Here is a 7,448-nt window from a genome sequence, read left to right as displayed (position 1 = left end):
CCGTGTGTTTGAAACTTTCCACATCTTTCGTTGGCCCAAAGGTGATTATTTTTCTGTTTGGAAAATGTGACATAACTCATCTGAGGTGATTTTTTTTTAATACTCATAGGGGAAAATATATTTATTATTTTCACTTTGAAAGTTTTCTTTTAAAAATAATTTCTTCTGAGTTGCTTTCCCTGCTCTGTCATTCTGTGACTTGTGCTGGAAAATGATCCTACTTGTTGTTGGCTTCATTAGAGTCACAACTGGTCACTTGACAATTAAGTTTTATGCTTAATGTCTTCCATAATTTTAAGCAAATTTCTCAGGTTTTACTTACGAGCAGAATTGCAGTGGAAGGGTGCGTTTTCAAGAAGCTGCTAGTGTCAGGATCTGTTTAATACTCGAAGCTGTAAAATCAAGAAATAAATGATTAAAGGAATTTTTGACATGTTTTTTAAAAGCTTTTGAGGTGTTATTACGTTTCTTAATTATTAGCTAGTACTACATTTTGGCAAAGTATGATTGTTTTTCTCTTTTCTTAATTGTTCGTTTTAGGCTTTTTTTTTCTCTCCCACCTTTTTAGCTTCCTCCATCTTGTGAAATGATTCAAAAACCTTAAATTTGGATTGTTTGTTTGACTAAGAAAATATTAGGAAATAAAAAATTTATGGTGTGAGTTCTCCTACCAGCAAGGATGGGGCCAGAATTAGTCTCTCACCTAAAATAATTTAAAAACTGGACAAAATGCATGAAGTAATAGTTTTCAGATATCAGATAGCCGGCAGTGCAGGACAGTGATTTCTCAGAGAAGGAAACAAACAAGGTGAGTCCTCGATTGCCCCTGGCTGCAGGAGGTTTTCTGGGCTGCAGCACAGGGAGGAGGAACCCAGACAGTGCTCAGTCACCTCTCTGAGTTGGGGAAACAGTCTGAAGATCCGGGAGGCGAAGGCATCAGAATGTGAGAGTGAAAACCAGAGGAAAGAGCTGCACAAATGAAGAGCTCAGCAGACTTCCTCTCGAGTCTTCAGCTGAGTGTGCTCAGTACCTGCATGTGAGAAAACTACAAAGGCTGGAGAAAGAATCACTGGAAAAGAACAAGCAGAACAAAACTTGGAGTCACGCAGGGCCAGGAATAATTTGTGTTCCAATCAAACAGATTGGAAAGACCTCCGAACAGGTAGTGCATTGAGTAGTGTCTTCAAAAGCTTATTGCCTCAGGGCCGGCCCCGTGGCTTAGCGGTTAAGTGCTCGCGCTCCGCTGCTGGCGGCCCGGGTTCGGATCCCGGGCGAGCACCGACGCACCGCTTCTCCGGCCATGCTGAGGCCGAGTCCCGCATACAGCAACTAGAAGGATGTGCAGCTACGACATACAACTATCCACTGGGGCTTTGGGGGGAAAAAATAAAATAAATAAAATCTTTAAAAAAAAAAAAAAAGCTTATTGCCTCAGTCGTTGGGCCAAATAAACCCTAAATTAAAGGCTCTTCTGGACCTGCCCACCAAAGCTTAAAAGTAAGCCTTGAAAGGATCAAACTGTTTCCAAGCAACTTAAATGCGTCCCAGAACAAAGCCCCAAAATATTTAAAGGAATACAAAAAACTCCAGCACAATGGTATCCAATCAAAAATTAGAAGGTATTCAAAAAAAGGAGGAAAATACAATCTGTAATGAGGAAAAAATTAATCAGTAGAGACAGTCCCAGATATGACACAGATGACAGAATTAGTTAAATTAGGGATATTAAAACAGTTATTATAACAATATTCCATATCTTCAAAAAGGTAGAGGAAAGTACGAGCATGATAAGAAGAGATAAGATATAAAAAGATCCAAATCAAACTTCTAGAGATAAAAAAGAATCAATGTCTAAAATGAACAATACTTTGAATGGGATAAACAGCAGATGGGCACTGTTGAAGAAAAGATAAGTAAAATTAAAGACATAGCAATAGAAATTATTCAAAATCAAATAGAGAAAGATAGACTGGGGAATAAAAAAAGCAAAGCATCATTGAACTGTGAGACATCATGCAGCCTAACATATGTGTAGTTAGAGTCTGAAAAGGGGAAGAGAAAGATGGAGAGATGGAATACACATTTGAAGAAATAAGGACCAAAAATTTTCCAAATTTGATGAAAAGTATAAACTCACAGATTCAAGAAGCTCCATAAATCCCCAGCAAAAGAAGCAGGAAATAAAACACACTAATACACGTAAAAATGAAATTGTTGAGGACCAGTCACAAAAACAAAATATTAAAAGAGAAACAAGGGGCCAGCCCAGTGGCGCAAGCAGTTAAGTGCGCGCACTCCACTGCGGTGGCCCGGGGTTCGCCGGTTCGGATCCCTGGCGTGCACCGAGGCACTGCTTTTCAAGCCATGCTGTGGCGGCATCCCATGTAAAGTAGAGGAAGATGGGCACAGATGTTAGCTCAGGGCCAGTCTTCCTCAGAAAAAAGAGGAGGATTGGCATCAGATGTTAGCTCAGGGCTGATCTTCCTCACAAAAAAAAAAAAGAGAGAGAGAGAGAGAGAAACAAGATACAAATACAGGGAAACAAAGATAAGAATCACAGAAGCAGTGCAAGCCAGAGTACATAGAGCAACATTACTGAAAGACAAAACCATCAACCTAGAATTCTAGATCCAGCAAAAACCTTTCAAAAATGAAGTCAAAATAAAGACATTTTCAGACATACAAAAGCTGGGAGATCATCACCAGCAGACCAGTTGAAGAAATGGAAAAGGAAGTTCTTCAGGCACAAGGGAAATGATAACCAGTTGAAAATGTGTATCTACACAAAGAAGTGAAGAGTGCCGGAGATGGTAAATATAAGACTTTTACTTTTAAAATAATGGTCTGTTTAAAAAAAATTAACAACAATGTATTGTGGGGTCTATAATATATGTGGAAGTAAATATGTATGACAACACTAGCACAAAGGCTGGATGAGGCAAAGGGAAGTATATAGTTATAAGTTCTTTATAATATATATGAATTGGTATAATATTACATAAGATAGACTGTGATGAGTTAAAGATGTATACTGTGAACTCTAGAGCAATCATTAAAAAAAACAAAGACATATCACTAATAAACAGATAAAATAAAATCATCAAAAGTATTCTGATTAATCCAAAAGAAGGTAGGACAAGAAAAAAAGCAAAGAACAGATGAGACAAATAGAAAAATGGTAAATTTAAATCATATAATAACCACAGTAAACGTAAATGGTCTAAACACACAATTTAAAGGCAGAAATTGTCAGAGGCAGGCATTAGCCTAACACCGAAACCAGACAAAAACATTTCAAGGAAACAACAACAACAACTGCACTCTACACACCAATATCCCTTATGAACATGGATTCAAGAATTCTAGCAAATCAAACCCAACAATTTACAAAAATGGTAATATGTCATGACCAAGTAGGGTTTATCCCAGGGATGCAACGTTGGTTAACGTTTAAAAATCAAACAACATAGTTCACAATTTTTACAGACTTAAAAAGAAAAATCATGAAATCGTCTCAATAAACGCAGAAAAATAATTTGAAAAAATTCAACATCCACTTATGCTAAAACTCATAGAAAACTAGGAATAGAAAGGATTTTCATTTAACTAATAAAGGGCATGTACAGAAAACTTATAGCTAATATCATACTTAAAGGTAAAGACTAAATGCTTTTTCCCCAAGATTGGAAACAAAACAAGAAGGTTGGTTCTTACCACTTCTGTTTAACATGTTACTGGAAGTCAAAGCTACTGTGACAAGGCAAGTAAAAGAAATATAAGTATATAGATTGGAGGGGAAGAAGTAAAACTTTTTCTGAAGAAATCAATAAGAAACTTACTAGAATTTATAAGTGAATTTAGTAAGATTGCAGAATATAGGTCAATACACAAAAACCAATTGTGTTTCTATATACTAGCAACAAACAATCAGAAATTGAAATTTAAAAATACCATTCATAAGAAACATTAAAAATATGAAATACTTAGGAATAAACTTAACAAAGGAAGTACAAGACTTGTACACTGAAAACTATAAAATATTGCTGACAAAAATTAAAGAAGACCTAAGTAAATGGAAAGATATACCTTGTTCATGGGTCAGAAGACTCAATGTTGTTAAGAAGTCAGTCTTCTCCAAATTGATCTATAGATTCAACGCAATCCCAATGAAAATCCAAGCAGGCTTTTCTATGGAAATTTACAAGAGGATTCTGAAATTTGTGTGGAAATGCAAAGGAGCTAGAATAGGCAAAACAATTTTGAAAGAAAAACGAAGTTGGAAGATCTACAATGCCTTATATCAAAACTTATTATAAAGCTATGGTAATCAAGATAGTGTGGTATTGGCATAAAAATAGAGGAATAGATCAGCAGAACAGAATAGAGTTCAGAATAGACACACATATATGGTGAATTGATTTTTGACAGAGGTTCCAAGGCGATTCAATGGAGGAAGGAATAATTGTCTCAAAAAATGGTATTTAATAATTGGATGTCTATATACAAAAAAAATGAACTAGTTACCTTATACTACGTTTATATGTAAGAGTTAAAAGTATAAAACTTCTAGAAGAAAACATAGGAGAAAATCTTAGTGATGTGGGGTTAGACAAAGACTTTTTAAATAGGAAGGACCACAAAAAACACAAACTGTAAAAGAAAAAATTGGGGGCCGGCCCCGTGGCTTAGCGGTTAAGTGTGTGTGCTCTGCTACTGGCGGCCCTGGTTCGGATCCCGGGCACACACCGATGCACTGCTTGTCCGGCCATGCTGAGGCAGCATCCCACATACAGCAACTAGAAGGATGTGCAACTATGACATACAACTATCTACTGGGGCTTTGGGGGATAAAAAGGAGGAGGATCGGCAATAGATGTTAGCTCAGAGCCGGTCTTCCTCAGCAAAAAGAGGAGGGTTAGCATGGATGTTAGCTCAGGGCTGATCTTCCTCACACACACAAAAATAAATAAAATAAATAAAAATGGGCAAAATATTTGAACAGACACCTCCCCCTAAAAAATATACAGATGGCAAATAAGCACATGAGAAGATGATCTACATCATTAGTCATTAGAGAAATGAAAATTAAAAGCAAAATGAGATATGTATACATATCCATTGGAATGCTTAAAATTAAAAAGACTGGCCATACTAAGAATTGGTCATGATGTGGAAGAATTGGAACTTTCATACACTGTTGTTTACAGTATAAAATGATTCGTTCAGTTTGGAAAGCAGTTTGTCAGTTATTTAAAAACTTAAACATATACTTCTCATATGACCCAGCCATTCTAGTCCTAGGTTTTCACCCAAGAGAAATGAGAGCATATAACCGCACAAAAACTTATATACAAACAATCATAGCAGCTTTATTTGTAATTGCCAAAACTGGAAACACCCAAAGTCCATCAACCGGTGAATGGATAGAAAATGGTAGTATATCCATACCATGGAACACTATTCATCAATAAAAAGGAACAAATTATGTATTGATATGTGAAACAACATGCATGGATATTAAAGTCCTTATGTTGAACGACAAAAGGTAGACAAAGTGTATGCAGTATGATTCCATTTATATAAAACAAATTAATCTCTCATGACAGAAATCAGATCAGTGTTTGCCTGCGGCAGGGGTCAAGAGAGGGATGGATGACAAAGTGAAAAGAGAAAACTCTACAACGGATGGACATGTTTACCATCTTGACTATGGTAATGGTTTCAAAGATGTATACATACGTTATGGTGTACTTACTTCACTTACTGTATGTTGATTATACCTCAATAAAGCTGTATGGTTTGATACCAATATTAACATTAGATGTAGTACTTAGAAGAACTAGTTAGAATTCTAAATGTGTATCTTAACAAAGCCCTGTGAAATGGTTTCTACAAATTGTTTTACCTGCAAAAATTGTAGTCCTTTTGCAGGGATCAAAGATATATTTTATCAGTGCCACATCTTTCCTACCTGAGTCATTCTGACCATTCAGTTTTGAATATATATACATCTCCTAGTCCTGGTACCTATGTTCACTTTCACAGCAAACTCATTCAATACAGAGAAAAAAGGACAGCATACTCCAATGATTTTAGGCCTGCTGCCTCACTGGTTTCAGGCAGCTTGTTTTCTTTTAGACCTTTGTCAGCCAGAGGTGTTCCAGATCTTGTTTCATGTCTACAGTCATTGAATGTAAAAGTTGTCTTTAGGGCTAAAAAATGAATGAAGGCTATGAAAATACTGGATACCCATCTAGGGTCCCCAGGGGACTTGCCTGAGAGGAGGAATAGATGACTACTGGTTTATAGTGTTTTCAGAGTTATAACTTTATGTCCACACATACATAAAATAGTAGGTGATAGTACAGTACTAAAATGATCTCCTTTCTTCTAATGAACCTACTGAGATTATATGTACATATTTTTATATAAAATATTTTTATATAAATATATATTTTTTATTTTGGTAAGGAAGATCAGCCCTGAGCTAACATCTGTTGCCAATCCTCTTTTTGCTAAGATTGGCCCTGAGCTAACATCTGTGCTCATCTTCCTCTACTTTATATGTGGGACGCCTGCCACAGCATGGCCTGAGAAGCGATGCATATTTCTGCGCCCAGGATCCGAACCTGCAAACCCTGGGCATCCAAGGCAGAGTGTGCGAACTTAACCACTATGCCACTGGGCTGGCCCCAAGATTATATAATTTTTAATACAATTATTTGCTTTCTGAAAATCAGGCATGTACATGTTAAACTAAGTACAGGTCATCTTCTCACTTTATGATTTAATGACATGAACACTGCTGTGCTAAATAATTACCCAACTGTTACAAGGATAAAGCCACAGATATTGTTTACAACCTAAGATAACTTTTTCTTCTGCCTCATCTTTTTTTTAAAACGGTTTTATTGAGATGTAATTCACATACCATACAATATACAATTCCAACCACTTAAAGTATGCAATCAGTGGTTCTTAGTATATTCACAGGGTTGTATGACTATCACCACAATCTAATTTGAGGCTATTTTTATCATCCCAAAAAGAAACTTCGTGTCTATTAGTAGTCACTTCCCATCCTCCTCCTGCCTCCCTCCTAGCCCTAAGCAACCACTAATCTACTTTCTGTCTCTATAGATTTGCCTATTCTGGACAGTTCATATAAATAGAATCATACAACATGTGATCTTTTGTGACTGGCTTCCTTCACTTAGCATTATGTTTTCAAGATTCATCCATGGGGTAGCATGTATCAATACTTCATTTCTTTTTATTCCATACAATGGAATTTTGTTTTATTTATCCATTCTTCAGTTAATGGATATTTGTTTCCCCTACTCCAATTTTTGGCTATTATAAATAATGTACTATTAACGTTGGTGGACTAGTTTTTATGTTGGACGTATGTTTTCCTTTGTCTTAGGTATGTATCTAGAAGTACAACT

Source organism: Ceratotherium simum, chromosome 3 (genome assembly GCF_057802395.1).
Source record: "Ceratotherium simum simum isolate JZ-2026a chromosome 3, ASM5780239v1, whole genome shotgun sequence".
Classification (NCBI taxonomy): Eukaryota; Metazoa; Chordata; class Mammalia; order Perissodactyla; family Rhinocerotidae; genus Ceratotherium; species Ceratotherium simum.
This window is presented reverse-complemented; position numbering follows the sequence as displayed.